We start from the raw sequence: 7,759 nt of genomic DNA on the forward strand, positions 1-7,759 counted from the left end.
CCCAAAACCAATTCTTTCTTTGGCCGCCTCTCCTTGCAGTTCTCTGCTGCCAATGACTGGAACTAACTACAAAATCTCTGAAACTGGAAACACTTATCTCCCTCACTAGCTTTAAGCACCAGCTGTCAGAGCAGCTCACAGATTACTGCACCTGTACATAGCCCACCTATAATTTAGCCCAAACAACTACCTCTTTCCCTACTGTAATTTATTTATTTATTTTGCTCATTGGCACCTCATTATTTCTATTTCTACTTTGCACATTCTTCCACTGCAAATCTACCATTCCAGTGTTTGACTTGCTATAATGTATTTACTTCGCCACCATGGCCTTTTTTTTGCCTTAACCTCCCTTATCTCACCTCATTTGCTCCCATCTTATATAGACTTGTTTCTACTGTATTATTGACTGTATGTTTGTTTTATTCCATGTGTAACTCTGTGTCGTTGTATGTGTCGAACTGCTTTGCTTTATCTTGGCCAGGTCTCAATTGTAAATGAGAACTTGTTCTCAACTTGCCTACCTGGTTAAATAAAGGTGACATTTTTTTAAAAACATTGCAGACAGTCTGAGCACTGATGGAGGGATTGTACATTCCTGATGTAACTCGGGCAGTTGTTGTTGCCATCCTGTACCTGTCCCGCAGGTATGATGTTCGGATGTACCGATCCTGTGCAGGTGTTGTTACACGTGGTCTGCCACTGCGAGGATGATCAGCTGTCCTCCTGTCTCCCTGTAGCGCTGTCTTCGGCGTCTCACAGTATGGACATTGCAATTTATTGCCCTGGCCACATCTGCAGTCCTCATGCCTCCTTGCAGCATGCCTAAGGCACGTTCACGCAGATGAGCAGGGACCCTGGGCATCTTTCTTTGGTGTCTTTCAGAGTCAGTAGAAAGGCCTTTTAGTGTCGTAAGTTTTCATAACTGTGACCTTAATTGCCTACCGTCTGTAAGCTGTTAGTGTTTTAACGACCGTTCCACAGGTGCATGTTCATCAATTGTTTATGATTCATTGACCAAGCTTGGGAAACAGTGTTTAAACACTTTACAATGAAGATCTGTGACGTTATTTGGATTTTTATGAATTATTTTTGAAAGACAGGGTCCTGAAAAAGGGACGTTTCTTTTTTGCTGAGTTTAGTTCACTACTGTTGACCAGAGCTCAATGGGTTGTAGTCCTAAGGGAGTGAAGTATTCAGGAGTTAGGGTAGCATTTGGGAGGCAGACATATTCTCCTTGCTCTGCTACACCACTAGGATGAACAACAGACAACCAGAGCACACAGTTTTATACAACGAAGCATGAATCCAACAGCACGGTTGTTGTCTCTCTCTCTCTCTCTCTCTCTCTCTCTCTCTCTCTCTCTCTCTCTCTCTCTCTCTCTCTGTCTCTCTCTGTCTCTGTCTCTGTCTCTGTCTCTCTCTCTGTCTCTCTCTCTCTCTCTCTGTCTCACTCTCTCTCTCTCTCTCCATCTCTCTTTCCATCTCTCTCCCTTTCTCTTCCCCTCTCTCCTCCCAGGTCTCAGAGAGTAGAGAGACACACAGGTCCCTCAGAGAGTTCAGAGAGTAGAGAGACACACAGAGAGAGAGAGACACACAGGTCAGAGAGTAGAGAGAGACACAGGTCAGAGAGTAGAGAGACACACAGGTCAGAGAGTAGAGAGACACAGGTCAGAGAGTAGAGACACACAGGTCAGAGAGTAGAGAGACACAGGTCAGGTCAGAGACACACAGGTCAGAGAGAGACACACAGGTCAGAGAGTAGAGAGACACACAGGTCAGAGAGTAGAGACACACAGGTCAGGTCACACAGGTCAGAGTAGAGAGACACAGGTCAGAGAGTAGAGACAACAGGTCAGAGAGTAGAGACACACAGGTCAGAGAGTAGAGACACACAGGTCAGGTCAGAGAGACACACAGGTCAGAGAGAGAGACACACAGGTCAGAGAGTAGAGACACACAGGTCAGAGAGTAGAGACACACAGGTCAGAGAGTAGAGACACACAGGTCAGAGAGTAGAGACACACAGGTCAGAGAGTAGAGACACACAGGTCAGAGAGTAGAGACACACAGGTCAGAGTAGAGAGACACACAGGTCAGAGTAGAGACACACAGGTCAGAGAGTAGAGACACAGGTCAGAGAGTAGAGAGACACACAGGTCAGAGAGTAGAGACACAGGTCAGAGAGTAGAGAGACACACAGGTCAGAGAGTAGAGACACACAGGTCAGAGAGTACACACAGGTCAGAGAGAGACACACAGGTCAGAGAGTAGAGAGACACACAGGTCAGAGAGTAGAGACACAGGTCAGAGAGAGACAGGTCAGAGACAGAGACACAGGTCAGAGAGTAGAGAGACACACAGGTCAGACACACAGGTCAGAGAGTAGAGAGACACACAGGTCAGAGAGTAGAGACACACAGGTCACACACAGGTCAGAGAGTAGAGACACACAGGTCAGAGAGTAGAGAGACACACAGGTCAGAGAGTAGAGACACACAGGTCAGAGAGTAGAGACACAGGTCAGTATGTACATGTACACACAAGAACAACCTCTTGCTCTCTGAAATACACAACGCACACACACACACACACACACACACACACACACACACACACACACACACACACACACACACGCACACACACACACACACACACACACACACACACACACACACACACACACACACACACAACACACACACACACACACACACACACACACACACTCAATAACAACAACCCAAAAACTATCCCACCAAAAGCCCACACTCACACCATACACTCCAAACTGCTTGGCTTTTTCAAAATATAGTTGTTTGTAAAGAGCGTCTAGGCTAGATAGGTGTAGATTGTGAATGCTGTTCATTCCCACCTCAGCATGAAGTGAAGTCTGCAGTACACCACTGTTAATAGGCCATACAGCACACAGCCATGGTCTGCAACCTCCATTCACTACATCAGAAATATATCACAATCAGCTCTTTAAACCAGGGCTCTATGTTCAAACACCAGCTCCTCTCAGCACTTTCTATTGTACTCTGACCATCTCTGTCTATCTCTTCTGCACTGTCTGTATCAAAGAGAGAGAGAGAGAGAGAGAGAGAGAGAGAGAGAGAGAGAGAGAGAGAGAGAGAGAGGAGAGAGAGAGAGAAGAGATGGAGAGAGGAGGAATGGAAGAGAGAGAGAGAGGGAGAGAGAGGGGGTTAGGAATGGAAGAGAGAGAAATGAGAGGGGAAAGAGAGAGGGAGGTTAGGAATGGAAGAGAGAGAAATGAGAGGGGGAGAGGGGGTTAGGAATGGAAGAGAGAGAAATGAGAGGGGGAGAGAGGGGGTTAGGAATGGAAGAGAGAGAAATGAGAGGGGGAGAGAGGGGTGAGAGGGGAAATGAGAGAGGGGGGTGGAGAGAGGGAGAGAGAGGGGGAGAGAGGGGGTTAGGAATGGAAGAGAGAGAAAGGAGAGGGGGAGAGAGGGGGTTAGGAATGGAAGAGAGAGAAATGAAAGGGGGAGAGAGGGGTTAGGAATGGAAGAGAGAGAAATGAGAGGGGGAGAGAGGGGTTAGGAATGGAAGAGAGAGAAAGGAGAGGGGGGAGAGAGGGGGTTAGGAATGGAAGAGAGAGAAAAAGGAGAGCGCTGCATCAGTGGGGACAGACATTGCTGTGGTGTATAGTAGGACAAATCCTACATTCTGTGTGGATGTGACAGTAGAAACAGCTGACTGTCACATGGAGGGGATCAACCAGATTAGTGTGGTCCAGATACACAGCCCTGTCAGAGACCAACACACCTCTCTGTTACCCTACAATACCCCTCCTCTAACCACCCCAGTTACACAGCCCTGTCAGAGACCAACACACCCCTCTGTTTATATTAGCCCAGTTAGAGACTGAAACAGTAACTACCCAGTTAGAGACTGACTTCATACAGTTAGAGACTGAAACAGTAACTTCATACCCAGCCCAGTTAGAGACTGAAACAGTAACTTCATACCCAGCCCAGTCAGAGACCAAACAGTACCTTCATCTGTTACCCTGAAACAATAACCCATCCCAACCACCCCAGTTACACAGCCCTGTCAGAGACTGAACACACCATACCCAGCTGTTAACTTCATACCCAGCCCAGTTAGAGACTGAAACAGTAACTTCATACCCAGCCCAGTTAGAGACTGAAACAGTAACTTCATACCCAGCCCAGTTAGAGACTGAAACAGTAACTTCATACCCAGCCCAGTTAGAGACTGAAACAGTAACTTCATACCCAGCCCAGTTAGAGACTGAAACAGTAACTTCATACCCAGCCCAGTTAGAGACTGAAACAGTAACTTCATACCCAGCCCAGTTAGAGACTGAAACAGTAACCCTGTTTCATACCCAGCCCAGTTAGAGACTGAAACAGTAACTTCATACCCAGCCCAGTTAGAGACTGAAACAGTAACTTCATACCCAGCCCAGTTAGAGACTGAAACAGTAACTTCATACCCAGCCCAGTTAGAGACTGAAACAGTAACTTCATACCCAGCCCAGTTAGAGACTGAAACAGTAACTTCATACCCAGCCCAGTTAGAGACTAGAGACTGAAACAGTAACTTCATACCCAGCCCAGTTAGAGACTGAAACAGTAACTTCATACCCAGCCCAGTTAGAGACTGAAACAGTAACTTCATACCCAGCCCAGTTAGAGACTGAAACAGTAACTTCATACCCAGCCCAGTTAGAGACTGAAACAGTAACTTCATACCCAGCCCTGTTAGAGACAGTAAACAGCCCTGTTAACTGAAACAGTACCCAGCCCAGTTAGAGACTGAAACAGTAACTTCATACCCAGCCCAGTTAGAGACTGAAACAGTAACTTCATACCCAGCCCAGTTAGAGACTGAAACAGTAACTTCATACCCAGCCCAGTTAGAGACTGAAACAGTAACTTCATACCCAGCCCAGATAGAGACTGAAACAGTAACTTCATACCCAGCCCAGTTAGAGACTGAAACAGTAACTTCATACCCAGCCCAGTTAGAGACAGAAACAGTAACTTCATACCCAGCCCAGTTAGAGACTGAAACAGGAACTTCTGATATCCAGCCCAGTTAGAGACTGAAACAGTAACTCAAACATACACCTGCCCAGATAGAGACTGAAACAGTTCCTAGCCTCAAACCAAAACAGTAACTAATAAAAATTTTTTATTTGTCACATGTTTATTAGTAGACAGCAGGTGTAGACCAACAGTGAAATGCTTAATTACTACAGTCCTTCCCAGCAATACAGAGAACAAGAAAATAGAGAAATAATAGAAAAGTAAAACAAGTAATAATAAAAGTAATAATAAATACACAATGAGTAACAATAACTTTGCTATTTACACAGGGTACGAGTACTGAGTCAATAATAACATGGCTTTATACACAGGGTACGAGTACTGAGTCAATAATAACATGGCTATATACACAGGGTACGAGTACTGAGTCAATAATAACATGGCTTTATACACAGGGTACGAGTACTGAGTCAATAATAACATGGCTATATACACAGGGTACCAGTACTGAGTCAATAATAACATGGCTTTATACACAGGGTACGAGTACTGAGTCAATAATAACATGGCTTTATACACAGGGTACGAGTACTGAGTCAATAATAACATGGCTTTATACACAGGGTACGAGTACTGAGTCAATAATAACATGGCTTTATACACAGGGTACGAGTACTGAGTCAATAATAACATGGCTTTATACACAGGGTACGAGTACTGAGTCAATAATAACATGGCTTTATACACAGGGTACGAGTACTGAGTCAATAATAACATGGCTTTATACACAGGGTACGAGTACTGAGTCAATAATAACATGGCTTTATACACAGGGTACGAGTACTGAGTCAATAATAACATGGCTATATACACAGGGTATGAGTACGGAGTCAATAATAACATGGCTATATACACAGGGTACGAGTACTGAGTCAATAATAACATGGCTATATACACAGGGTATGAGTACTGAGTCAATAATAACATGGCTATAAACACAGGGTACGAGTACTGAGTCAATAATAACATGGCTTTATACACAGGGTACCAGTACTGAGTCAATAATAACATGGCTTTATACACAGGGTATGAGTACTGAGTCAATAATAACATGGCTATAAACACAGGGTACCAGTACTGAGTCAATAATAACATGGCTTTATACACAGGGTACGAGTACTGAGTCAATAATAACATGGCTATATACACAGGGTATGAGTACTGAGTCAATAATAACATGGCTTTATACACAGGGTACGAGTACTGAGTCAATGTGCAGAGGTACGAGATAATTGAGGTAGATATGTACGTATAACTAGGAATAAAGTGACTAGACAGGGTAGATAATTAACAGTAACAGCAGTGAATGTGATGAGTCTAAAAAGGGTCAATGCCGATAGTCCTGGTATCTATTGGTTAACTATTCAATTAACTATTTAGCAGTATTATGGATTGGTTAACTATTTAACTAACTATTTAGCAATTTTATGGATTGGTTAACTATTCAACTAACTATTTAGCAATTGTATGGATTGGTTAACTGTTTAACTAACTATTCAGCAGTATTATGGATTGGTTAACTATTTAACTAACTATTTAGCAGTATTATGGATTGGTTAACTATTTAACTAACTATTTAGCAGTTTTATGGATTGGTTAACTGTTTAACTAACTATTCAGCAGTATTATGGATTGGTTAACTGTTTAACTAACTATTTAGCAGTCTTATGGATTGGTTAACTATTTAACTAACTATTTAGCAGTCTTATGGATTGGTTAACTATTTAACTAACTATTTAGCAGTCTTATGGATTGGTTAACTATTTAACTAACTATTTAGCAGTCTTATGGATTGGTTAACTATTTAACTAACTATTTAGCAGTCTTATGGATTGGTTAACTATTTAACTAACTATTTAGCAGTCTTATGGATTGGGGGTAGAAGTTGTTCAGGGTCCTGTTGGTTCCAGACTTGGTGCATCGGTACCACTTCCCTGTGGTAGCAGAGAGAAGAGCTATGACTTAGGGGCTGGAGTCTTTGACAATTTTTAGGGCCTTCCTCTGACACCGCCTGGTATAGAGGTCCTGGATGTCAGGGAGATCGGCCCCAGTGATGTACTGGGCCGTACGCACTACCCTCTGTAGCGCCTTGTGGTCGGATGCCAAGAAGTTGCCATACCAAGTGGTAATGCAGCCATACCAAGCTGTGATGCAGCCATACCAAGTTGTGATGCAGCCATACCAAGTTGTGATGCAGCCATACCAAGCTGTGATGCAGCCATACCAAGCTGTGATGCAGCCATACCAAGTGGCAATGCAGCCATACCAAGTGGTAATGCAGCCATACCAAGTGGTGATGCAGCCATACCAAGCTGTGATGCAGCCATACCAAGTGGTAATGAAACCATACCAAGTGGTAATGCAGCCATACCAAGTGGTAATGCAGCCATACCAAGTGGTGATGCAGCCATACCAAGTGGTAATGCAGCCATACCAAGTGGTTATGCAGCCATACCAAGTGGTGATGCAGCCATACCGAGCTGAGATGCGGCCATACCAAGTGGCAATGCAGCCATACCAAGTGGTAATGCAGCCATACCAAGTGGTGATGCAGCCATACCAAGCTGTGATGCAGCCATACCAAGTGGTAATGCAGCCATACCAAGTGGCAATGCAGCCATACCAAGTGGTAATGCAGCCATACCAAGTGGTAATGCAGC

Source organism: Oncorhynchus keta, chromosome 5, assembly GCF_023373465.1.
Source record: "Oncorhynchus keta strain PuntledgeMale-10-30-2019 chromosome 5, Oket_V2, whole genome shotgun sequence".
Lineage (NCBI taxonomy): Eukaryota > Metazoa > Chordata > Actinopteri > Salmoniformes > Salmonidae > Oncorhynchus > Oncorhynchus keta.